Source organism: Bactrocera oleae, chromosome 3 (assembly GCF_042242935.1).
Source record: "Bactrocera oleae isolate idBacOlea1 chromosome 3, idBacOlea1, whole genome shotgun sequence".
Lineage (NCBI taxonomy): Eukaryota > Metazoa > Arthropoda > Insecta > Diptera > Tephritidae > Bactrocera > Bactrocera oleae.
This window is the reverse complement of record NC_091537.1, coordinates 58,192,780-58,205,189: the sequence shown is the minus strand read 5'-3', so window position 1 is coordinate 58,205,189 and position 12,410 is coordinate 58,192,780. Positions and strand designations below refer to the sequence as shown.

The following is a 12,410-nucleotide window of genomic DNA, read 5'->3' as shown; positions in this document are numbered from 1 at the left end:
AACGGGGTATATTAAGTTTGCCACGAAGTTTGTAACACCCCGAAGGAAACGTCGGAGACCCTATAAAATATTTATATAAATGATCAGCATGATGAGCTGAGTTGATTTAGCCATGTCCGTCTGTCCGTCCGTCCGTCTGTATATATCTAAACTAGTCCCCCAGTTTTTAAGCTATCGGTCTGAAATTTTGTACCTGTCCCTTTTTCACTAAGAAGCTGCTCATTTGTCGGAACGGTATGATATCGGACCACTATAGCATATAGCTGCCATACAAACTGAACAATCGGAAGCAAGTCTTTGTACGGGAAAATTTTCTATTTGACGTAATATCTTCACGAAATTTGACATGAGCTATTTTCTAAGGTAACAATGGAATTCCCGAAGAAATTGATCGGAATCAAGTGCTTGTATAGAAAACTCTTTCATTTGACGAGGTATCTTCACTAAATTTGGCATAGAATATTATTTAAAGCAATAGTGCAAGCTCCGAAGAAATTGTATAGATCGGATAACTATAACATATAGCTGCTTTTTCATTTCCGGTTCACGAAATTAGATCTGAATCAATTTATTGTAAGGAACCTTTGTATCTATGAAGGGTATTATAGCCTCGGTGCAACCGAATTTAACGTTTTTTCTTGTTTTTTAGTTATTCACTTTATACTCTTTTTTCTATATCTTGAGAATACGAATTTGTGTTTTTTTTAGAATTACACATCTGGTGAAATTGTTTAAATCTACTCTACGTGTTATACATTTTTGGAAAAGGAAAAAATTCTCAAGTCAACATAAAATGGTTTTGTATATCCGAAAATTGCATCACATTTACCAACCTTAAACCTTACCGATCAACGATTGATTTCACCCAGAATACCGTTCATGAAAATTCATAGATTGAGACATGTTAATAGTCAGTACGGTATGTATGGCCAGATAATTAATGTTCCTGTCGAAGTTAGTACAATGGTGAAACAATTGCCAAGAAAAATTTGCAGACTTCAATTCAAGAACCATTTCAAATTTTTTTTACGGGAGCAGCTGGTACGGGAATATCATTCGTTATCAAACTGATTATGGAAAATTACAACAGGTTCACTGATAATGATGGTTACTGCAATGCTTATATTACATGTGCTTCAACCGGCAAAGCTGCCGTGGCTATTGATGATACAACTATTCACAAAGCTCTCAAAATTTCTCTTTCAAAACTTTTGCCTCTGTCATCTGAAAAGTTGCAACTGTATAGATCTCTCCTCAGATCAGAGTACTGATCATTAATGAAATTAGCATGGTTAGTGCAGAACTTCTACATAAAATTGATAACCGTCTAAAACAAATAACAGGAAAAAACACAGATTTCGGAGGTATAGATGTTATTTTGATCGGAGATTTACGGCAATTGCCAACAGTAAGATCGACACTAATTTACAAGAATTATCAAAACAAGCATGATTGGGCTGCATTTATGGAGAAAATTAAAATTCTATCAACTTACCACAGTAATGAGACAAGCTAATGTTGCATTTTTCCAAGTTTTGACAAAAATAGGTAATGGAGATGTACTAGATGAGCATGAGTTTTAACTTATTGAATCGAGATTTTTCAAAACAGAGGATGTTGCTACATTATGTCCTGATGAGTTCGTTTATTTTTCAAAAATGAAAAGTTGCCGCCTATAACAATTTGATTTTGAGCCAATGTGAAAATGTATTCTTTCAACGTCCGTAGACGTTATTATTGGCGCTAAAAGTACTGAACAAGAAGCTAATTTTAGGGTTAAATTACATAAAAAATCTGTTATTGACACTGAAGGAGTGCCTTATCACATTACTTTTGTTGTTGGAAAGCATTATGTTATTACAACCAACATCGACGTTACTGATGGTTTATGCAATGGTGCTGTGGGGAAATTGGTACATCTAGAATTTTATGAAAGTAACACATTGATTAGAGTTTGGCTGGAATTTTGTGGTTCAGATAAAGTGGGTAGAAAAAAAAGCAAAAAGCAGCCGCTTTAGCAGTGCAAAATAGAGTCAGAAATCTCGCTGCTCCCATTGAATTACGAACAGCAAATATTTCATTAACATCGGATAGAAAATGTATAGCCAAACGCAAACATTTTCCAATAACTTCAGTCCTTGCTCTAACTATACATAAGTCGCAAAGTGGAACTTTTGACGAAATAGTATATGAGTATAGTAAAGCACATTCTCAGGAACTCGTTTATGTTGCGCTCTCTCGGGTGGCTAACATTGAAAAATTGTGTATCACGACAAAAACGATAATTCTACATTCAAGTTTTATCATAATCGAAGGAAAGCTGCATCGACTGCATCTTTGTTGCAAGAATTACAAAAAATGTCTTTAAATAGTGTTCGGACGATAGCTCAAAGTGTCTTAGATTTCATTAGTAATAGTAATGGCATTTCAACAATGACTTTTAATTGCCAAAGTCTAAATAGTCACAAATACGTTTTACAAGATTCAGTTACGAGACAAACAAATGTGTTACTTCTTACCGAAACTACCTAATTTCAATTGTATTGTTCAATTCAAACGAGATACTGTTCCAAAAGGTGGGGTAGCTATTTATCAAAATAATAATAATGTTACCAATATTATGACTCCGGATATTGAAATAAATATTGCACACGTTTGCGATGTTAATGGTAGGTGCTCATTTGTAAGATATTTGTGCGTGCTTATGCAAACTTAGAAATGCCATGGTAGCAATTTACACATCTCTGGATCCGAAATTGTACGAGGTAGAGCATTTTATTCATCGCATTTTACTGGAGTACACTGAAGAAGCATCGAAAATACTTGGTACAAATGATAATAAATTTCCACTTATATTGGCTGGCGATTTCAACATCAACTTCGCTGATAAAAAAAATCAGAGCGGTTGACCACTTTTCTTTCGGAAAAATTTAATTTGAAAATGAATAATGATCCACATGAATCCACAAAAAAATATGGGACCACTATTGACGCGGTATTTTCCAGATATTTAGAGGATATCCAGTCTCAAACTTATGTTTCTTATTTCAGTTACCATAAACCTATAGTGTCAATGATAAAAGTTCCTGAATAACCTACATGTATTGTAAGATAATAAAAATATTTTAAACAATATTAACTTCTCATTTAATCAATGAAAGAAAAAATAAATTTTTTTCTTATCGGTCACCACGCTCAAAAAGTGTAACTTGAATTAATATCAAAGTAAAAGCTTGAAATAATATCAAAGACAAAAAAATACCACATAAACAATAAATAAATAATTATAATATAATTGCATAAGTTGATAAAAAAATGCTATGCAATAGCTTTACCGCGGCAGTTCCCGAGTGCCACACGTACTTTTTTTAATATATTATATATAATATTTATCATAAATATAATTAATAATATCTTTAGGTTTACAGAACATCTTAATTGAAATCAATAGGTTTGTCAAAACATAAAGCTTGCTGGAATAGAGGTCTTGTAAAGTTCATGCTCAATCTGAACACATGTTAATAAAATAAAAACATACTCGTTACTTCGACAATCTCCACCGAAAGGTGATCGTTATAGTAACATCAAATAAAATTCGTCTTTAATCGATTTACATTCACCTTGCGCTTGGCTCAGGAAATAAATTATAATAAAGCAATTCTAAAAATCACTATTGAGAGATTATCTTGCTATTGCAAAATTGCACTAAATGCAAAAAATCCTATATTAAAATACGCCCGTGCATGAGTAGACCCCATGGCAGAAATAGAAATATCATCTAAATGTATTTATGTGTGTACAGATTGGTTGAAACGTTTCTGCTCTCATCAAGAAATAGCACTAATAGCTCCAACCTTTTTTTCTCAAGTAAATACATCTCTCGTGAGAACACATGCAGAGTAAAAAGTCATTCTGTCATTTAATTCTTTGTTTACAAGCCATTTGAAGTTGACATGTCAGAGCATTTTTTTAATAAGGAAACAATTTAGTATCGCCCAGTGATTAGATTTTTTGTTTTGAATGGTTTAAAAGCAAAGGAAATTTAGGAATAATTGTTAGAAATGTATAAGGTCAGCTTCAAAATACACCGTTGAATTTTGGACTAGTGAATTTAAACGTGGTCGTAATAGGCTTGAAACCGATCACCGCCCACTCCCCATATAACGGTACTGTTAAAAACTACTAAAAGCGCAATAAATCAAGCACCAAACACGCCAGGGACATAAAATTTTATCTCTGGAATGGCATGAATTGACTTTACCAGAATCGTGTTCCAAATTATACAATTGGCGTGGCACCGCGGACTTTGAAATGAAATTATGTAAATAACATTCTTCTTATATTTATATGTTATAGTGTGAAAATGGGCGAAATCGGATTACAACCACGCTTATTTCCCATGTAACATCATTTTAAATTTCATCTGATTCTTTCACTTTCCCTATCCAAATCAAGCAACAATGATTGTATTGGGGTAAAACTTTGCGCTAATAATGCGTTTAAAGTGTGCCGCCTTGTGACTAAAAATTGTCTAATTCAAACTAAAACTGTTCAAGCCCCACTGAATATGTGGACCCCAGTGCCTATAGTTAACTTTTTACCGAAAATATCGGTCAATGTGAAGGATATATCTTTCATATAATTAAAACAAAAAATTTATGAAACCTTCGATAATAATGTTTTGTGTCAAAAATGGGTTGATTCGGATCAATACTCCCTTTAATATACAATTTTGCCAACACCTTAAGTAATTTCCCGGCTTTGATCCTTGCAAGTTGCGAGAGTATAAAATGTTCGGTTACACCAAAACTTAGAAGTTCCTGTTGTTAATGTATTTTTGAATTAGTTTCTTATAGTATATTGCTCACTTCAGCCCCCCATAATTTTCTACTATTCCGACGTGTTCTGTTTCCTTCTTGTGGTAGTTCGCTATCCATTTATACGTTTCCTGTTCGGTTTTATTTATAAAAATATTTTTTAGCTTTATTCGCTTATATTGTGGTAAACAGAATATATTTAATAATAACGTCGTTGAGCCCGTGTCTAGTGAACACCTAATTTTATCCTTGTCTATAGTGAGTTCTATTATCGGTAGACATGTCGATGGGTCTATCGGCACTGGTGCGGTGTAATCATTGTGTCTCATTTGTCTGGATAGACGATCGGGTTGCCTATATTGACTGGAGAAGCGATCATGTTGTGCCGAATTATGATAATTTTGTCTGTATTGTCCTAAGAAACGATCCAATTGTCCTAAATTATAATTGCTTTGTCTGTATTGTCCAGAAAAACGGTCTTGTTGTCCTGAATTATAGTGCTTTTGTGTGTATTGTCCAGAAGAATGGTCCTGTTGTCCTGAATTATAGTAGTGTTGGCTGTGTTGCCCTTTGGATTGATCTTGACGCCGTGAAGTTCTGAAATACTGCCTAAATTGTATTGAGGTACATGACTGTCTATTGTAGCTATTATCGTATCGTGGATAAACCTGATTCTTCGAGTGTATAATAGGCTTCCCTCAGATTATTTATATTCCTACTACAACTCTATGTGGGGTCTATGCCGTTCAAAAGTGTTTTTAAAATTAGTGATCCGCTGACGCTAAGAGAAAACTCTGGTCCAATTTATACTTATTATATAATCTATCTAATTTAGACTTTAAACTATTGTAGTAATTACTCACACTAGTATGTTTTACCCGAATGGCTTGGTTATAAAGGCAATGGTACGTTTCTTTAACTCCGTTTTTGATTAGTTCAGTTTTAATTTCATTCTATGTTGCAGAGGGACCCAGTGTCCTGCTGACTTGAAGCGCTGCTTCCTAAATTTTGAGCCAGATGTGTCTCTCGAAATTAACTGCTTAAATGTCGAGTTATCGTTGAATAGAGGAAGAATAATTTCAACTCCTCTCAAGAAGGATGAGAGATCATATTCCTTGTTGATGCCACATTACGGTTTTATTCTTATGGCTTCCTTTATTAGCTCTGTTGCTGGGACTTGGTTGGCCATTTTGTTTTTTGTTATATATATTTCGCTTATTTGGTTTTTTATTTTTTTTTTATTTATGTATATTTTATTTTTATATATATTATTTGTTTTTTCACTAGGACATAATTTTGGTTATTGTCCTTTTGCTATGTTTTTTTTTCACTTGGACTAAATTTTGATTGTAGTCCCTTTATTGTAAATGTTAGGATATAGTTTTCACACTAGGATGTAACTTTGGTTATTGTCATTTCACTATGTTTTTTCCGCTTGGACTAAATTTTGATTGTAGTCCCTTTATTGTATATCTTAGGATATAGTTTTCACACTAGAACATAACTTTAGTTATTGTCCTTTCACTATGTTTCTTTCGATACATTATTGGTTTAACCGACTGCGCCAATTGGGTCAAATGTACCGGCGGGAACTAAAAAAAAAAAAAACAATTCGTTTAGTGTTGATGGTTACGCTTTATTTTACATTCTCCCTTTTTGATATTACAATTACTCGGTTATATTCTACAATAATGCTTACTACATAAATATTGGGTTGCCAATTAATTGCGGATTTCATTCATAGATGGCTTCAGTTAAATTTTTAGGTTTGCTGGCGTAGTCCAAATGTAAAACACATTTTGTTATTTGATAGTTGGCAATTCAGCTGTCAATCAGTAAAAAAACGTTTTTTGATCGGTTGCGTAGTTTTCGTTTGGCGTTCGTTGAAAAGATCAAAAACAACATTTTCGTCATATTTTGCTTTTTTACTTTCGCAAAGGGAAAAACGCATCGCAAGCTTACAAAAAGTTATGTTCTGTTTATGGCGACGATGCCATAAAAGAACGGCAGTGTCAAAATTGGTTTGCTAAATTTCGTTCTGGTGATTTTTCACTCATTGATGAAAAACGCTCTGGTCGTCCAGATGAAGTTGATGACGACCTAATCAAAGCAATAATCGATTCGGATCGTCACAGTACAACATGTGAGATTGCAGAGAAGCTTCAGGTAGCACATACATGCATTAAAAATCACTTGGCTATGTTCAAAAACTCGATACATGAGTTCCTCACGAACTGAAATAAACGCATTTAGCGCAACGCATTAACAGCTGCGATTTACTAAAGAAACGTAATGAAAATTATCCATTTTCAAAACGAGTGATAATTGGCGATAAAAAATGGGTTGTTTACAACAATATAAAGCGGAAAAGATCGTGGCAGGCCAGTGAAACACCTCAAACAACATCAAAAGCTGGTATTCATCAAAAGAAGGTTTTGTTATCAGTTTGGTGGGATTATAAAGGCATTGTCTACTTTGAATTCTTACCACCCAACCGAACGATCAGTTCTGTTGTCTACATTGAACAACTGACGAAATTATACAATACAGTCGAAGAAAAGAAAAAATTGATAAATCGAAAACGTGTTGTATTCCATCATGACAATGCAAGGCCACACACATCTTTGGTCACTCGGCAAAAATGATTGGAGCTTGGTTGGGATGTTTTGCCACATCCACCATATAGTCCTCACCTTGCACCATCGGATTACTTCTTGTTTCGATCTTTACAAAACTCCTTGAATGGTAAAAATTTCAATAATGATGATGATGTCAAATTGTACCTGATTCAGTTTTTTGCTAATAAAAACCAGAAGTTTTATGAAAGTGGGATTATGATGCTGCCTGAAAGATGGCAAAAGATCATTGATCAAAATGGGCAATACATTACAGAATAAAATTATTTCGTTCAATGAAAAAATTGTCTTTGAGTTAAAAAAAACAAAAACCGCAATTACTTTGTTGTGATTTGGTAATGCAAATAAAATTGAAAATTGAGAATACATATGTATATTGAGGTTGTGTCAGCGACATTAGGAAATACTTGTAATCATTCTGACGAAATCGGAATTATTGGTGCAATTGGGTGATTGGCTTTATGATGTCTAACAAACTTGTAGTTTGTCATCATTATTTGTTTTAGTTTTGGAATGTTGCGGTGACGTAGCCCGCGCGTAACACATTCTTTACAGAACGTGAATTTTCGTAATGAAGTTGAACGATTTGCAAACGTTTTTCAGGCGTGAGTCTTTCCATGATGAAATGTCAAACAATACTGAACAAAAATAACATGACAGCTTGACACGCCTCACGCGTGATCTGTAAAAAAAGTCTATTGAAAAAAGTATCTATGCTTGGATCACCCGTTAATTCAAAACATGAAACGTTTAAGAAATAATTGTCCCTTAGCAGGCCATTTCAACCAATATTTGTAACTCTGATAAAAGAAGGGGTGCGCTCGAGCTACGTAATAATTGCAGCAGTTCAGCTACTGTGTTGCATATTTGCTGATACCCTGCTGATGTGCAGACAACAATTTAGTGTTGCCAATTATTTGCATAAATAGCGTGCAGAAAGTGACAGTAGAACGTGATGATGTTGCAAGTGTTGCCTAAAATTCACGCAGAACGTGATCCTTTGACAAATTTGCAACACTGCTGTCGTGATTGCCATCTCGAACGCACCCAAGTTCTAAACGATGTAAACAACAAATAATTCGGAGAAGTTCGGTCAGACGTAATTAATATGGTTTTTTCTCCTTTTAATCTTTAGAAACTGGGATACTACTTTCTAAAAAATTTATAACTAACAAGTAAGGAAGGGCTAAATTGGGGAGTAAGCGAAAATTGCTCTCCTTGCAAGGATAATTACTTTCATGTGTTTGCAAAACTTTATATTAAACAAATAAGGATTGGCTAAGTTCTGGTGTGACCGAATATTTCATACTCTTGCAACTTGCAAGGATCAAAGCCGGGGAAATACTTTCAGATGTTTGCAAAACTATATAGTAAACAAGTAAGGAAGGGCTAAGTTCGGGTTAACTGAACATTTCATACTTTTGCAACTTGCACGGATCAAATGCGGCGACATACATTTAGGTGTTGGCAAAGCTTTATACTAAAAAATGTTGAAAAAAAATCAAAATTTTTTATTCGGCGAAGTCGTGATTGAAGTACTGTCAAATTTAGTATTTTATTAAGTTATATTGTAGGTCATAGACTAAAATAGTTGTATAACTATATTTTACTTCCCGTCAGCGAAATTTATATTACAGCTATCCTTAAATGAGATATATCTGACATAAACTTAGCCACCTCTTCGGCTAAATAAATTTAATATATGAAATTGATGCACAAAACGTCAACCAAAAGATCGCAGTTGATGATATTAAAGATATTTATGTTCAGCGCTAAACCATTATATGTAGTATAATTAATTTCACATATTTTCGCCATTAAACTAAAGTATATCCAATATTATACATTCCGGTAATTTTGCTAAGATATCTTACATACTGACCGATATATACTGTATAAAGCCAACTGGAAGTTTGAAAATCTATTATTATATTAGGTATATGGGAGGAGGTGTAGTATTGACCCGATTTTATCTATTTTTGAGTTTCTCTGAGTTTCATTAAGGTACCTCACATACCATCAACAATATATAAGAAGTAATCTTAACCTGAAGTTTAAAAATCCTACACCGTTAGGTCACTTAATTTAAATAAGATAACTCACATACTGGACAAAATATGGGGTATAAAGTCAGCCGGAAGTACGATATAATTTCGGTAAAAATCGGCTGTGTGGTCCACATTTCCGATATCTGGGGGGTTTAAAAACAATGGTCCGATTTTGAAACTTTTTAGAGTGTCTTTATTCCGATATGTTAGTTGGTGCTTGATTTGTATAATGGAAATTGAAAAAATTAGATGGAATTTAAAGTTATGTTGTATAGGCAAAAGGCGTGGTTGTACTGCGATTTCTCCCATTTTCGTACTGTAACATGGGAATATTAAAATAATCTTATGCATCAAATTTGGTTGAAATTGGTGGATTAAGTCCGGAGATATGTGATTTCACCTAAATGTGGGCGGTGCCACGCGTATCATCCGATTTTGACACCTGCTCCTAAAAAGCCCTCTAGTGTCATCCTGGATACACAATTTAATGTCTGACGTATTCAGTTATTGATTTATCGCACTTTGAGTTGTTTTTAACACAACTGTTATATGGGGAGTGGGTGCGGTTATCATCCGATTTCACCTGTTTTCACGCTGTGGCAAGAGGTGTCGAAATGATTTGACCTGTAGAAATTAGGGTGACATAGCTTGAACAGTTTGGGAGATATATACATTAAACCTATTAGGGGGCGGGGCCATGCCCACTTTTTGAAAATGTTCAAACCACAGGTGCCTCTCATTATTTCGATTCGTTGTATCAAAGTACAGCTTTGTATCTAAATTTCCGACTTAGTAATGGCAATTTATAGGTTATCGACTATAATATCGTGGTAGTCGTCCGATTACGCCCATCTACGAACTCCCATTTTAGCCAAGGAATAAATGTACCACGTGCTTCTCAAAATATTAAACAATTAATTCATAATTTTATTTACGGCTTTTACAACTTAGTAAATTCATCAAAAAAAAATGTATATGCTGTTTTTATTTTATTTTTCCCTAATTTCGAAGAACGATAAGCATTGGCATTGTAAAAGGTTTATTTCCTGTAAGCTAACGTCTTAATGTTAAAAAACTATTACAGCACTAAAAAACACAAAATTTATGAAATAAAAAAAAACAATCGGAGTATTATGGTACTTCAGTACGTTTATTGATAAATAGCAAACATTTTTTGAATTCGATAATTAGTGCTTAATTTATTAATAGAATTTAAAAATGTGTAATGAATGAATAAGCTTAATGGTAGAACATTCAAATTTGTTATTATTCTTTTCTTATTAAATATCCAAGGTTGGAAGCCAAAATATTATTTTAAAAATTTTTACAATATTTTTCTGCCGTAGATAATGGAAATGTCGCGTAATTTCAACTAAAACACTGATATAGATATGGACTGTACGTAAATAACAATATGTATGTTTGTATGTATTATTAATTGGATATTATAAACGGAAGGCCGATGGAAGCTAAAGCAAAACTTAATTGAAATTGTTTCTACATTTCTGATCCAAAAAGGGTGGTTGCTTTGTGTTTTGGGTCGTTATCTTGACAAAAGCGGAATTTTTCTTTTATACCAAGATTCTCGGCACTTTACAGCAAATTTTTTCTCAGGATATTAAGGTACATATTTTTGTCCATTGTCCCTTCAATAAACTACAAATTTCCTACACCGACTGCGGACATGCAACCCCAAACTTCCACTGCCATGTTTCACTGTAGCTCTCAGGTTCTCTTTATTTAGCTCTCTATTCTTTTTTCGCCAAACGTAAGATATGCCGTATAATCGTGTTCCAAAAATGATGGGTCTTATATATATTTGGTTTTTTTACTAATAAACGGTTTCTTACGAGCAACTTGGCCATTAAAATCATGTTCACGGAGTACGGATAGTTTCAGCGCTGCATGTTTTTCCTAATTCTTGTTGAACATATACAACCAATTTTGGAGCCGATAGTTTGGGGTTTACCTTGATTTTTCGAACAATATAGCGCTCGTCGGAAGCACTAAAAATTTTGTTTGGGGCACTTCTGCCTTAATTTTCCACTCGATTTTCATATAAATATCGCTCAATGATGTACTGTACAATGGAGGCACTAAGGTTCACAATTTCACCAATTTTTCGAACCGATTTACAATTTTTAAATGGTTTATGACCAGTTCACGCTGCTCAATTGTTGTACGATGACCCATTTTTATATAAACGCACTTGCTGTCTCTATGGTGTATTATAACGCACTAAAAAATATTTAAAACTAATCATAAACGACGCCAATATGCATGGCAAAATAAAATACAGTTATGCGTTGCGCGAATCTGGCGCCTCCTGATGGAAAAGTATCTGTATCAAATTAGCTGTGACCTGAAATTTATGAATTTCGACCATAAATGAAGTACATCATCTAGGCATATGAAATTATTTACTCCGTTAGACTTTTTCCTATGGAAACATGTAAAGTCTTAAGTCTATGCGGACAATCCCGCTTCGATTCAGGCCTTGAAGCAAAACATCACGCGTGTCATTCGCGAGTTACCAGTCGAAATGCTCGAACGAGTCGTCGAAAATTGAACTCAACGGATGGACCATCTGACACGTAGCCACGGCCAACATTTGATAATAAGCCATAATTTAAATTGAATTTTCTGTTTTTTATTTAAAAAAGTAGGGAACCTCGAAATGGATCACACTTTATGTTATGAAAACCTAAGTAGACGCTATTTATTTTTTATTAGTACATAATGGAGTCATTAGACAATCTATTTATCTTCATCTCGTTTTATTATTTAGTCGGTATTTGAACCGACGACACGCTGTGTTCACAGAAAGAGAACAAAAAACATTAATTTCGGCTGAAATTATAATACCCTCCACAAGTGCATTTGCCATACAAACTTTCGTGTAAAATTTA

General features: G+C 34.0%; 1 protein-coding gene across 6 annotated transcripts in view; it reads right to left on the bottom strand.

The window, feature by feature from the left end:
- Nucleotides 1-12,410, bottom strand: part of LOC106622678 (uncharacterized) — a 95,833-nt gene that overhangs the window by 37,049 nt on the left and 46,374 nt on the right. The window contains exon 2 of one of the 6 annotated variants that reach the window (XM_070106672.1): nt 5,681-6,409. The exons of the other annotated variants lie outside the window; for them this stretch is intronic. The gene's annotated coding sequence lies outside the window, so the exon portion shown is untranslated. The remainder of the gene's footprint in view (nt 1-5,680; nt 6,410-12,410) is intronic. 6 annotated transcript variants of the gene reach the window in all.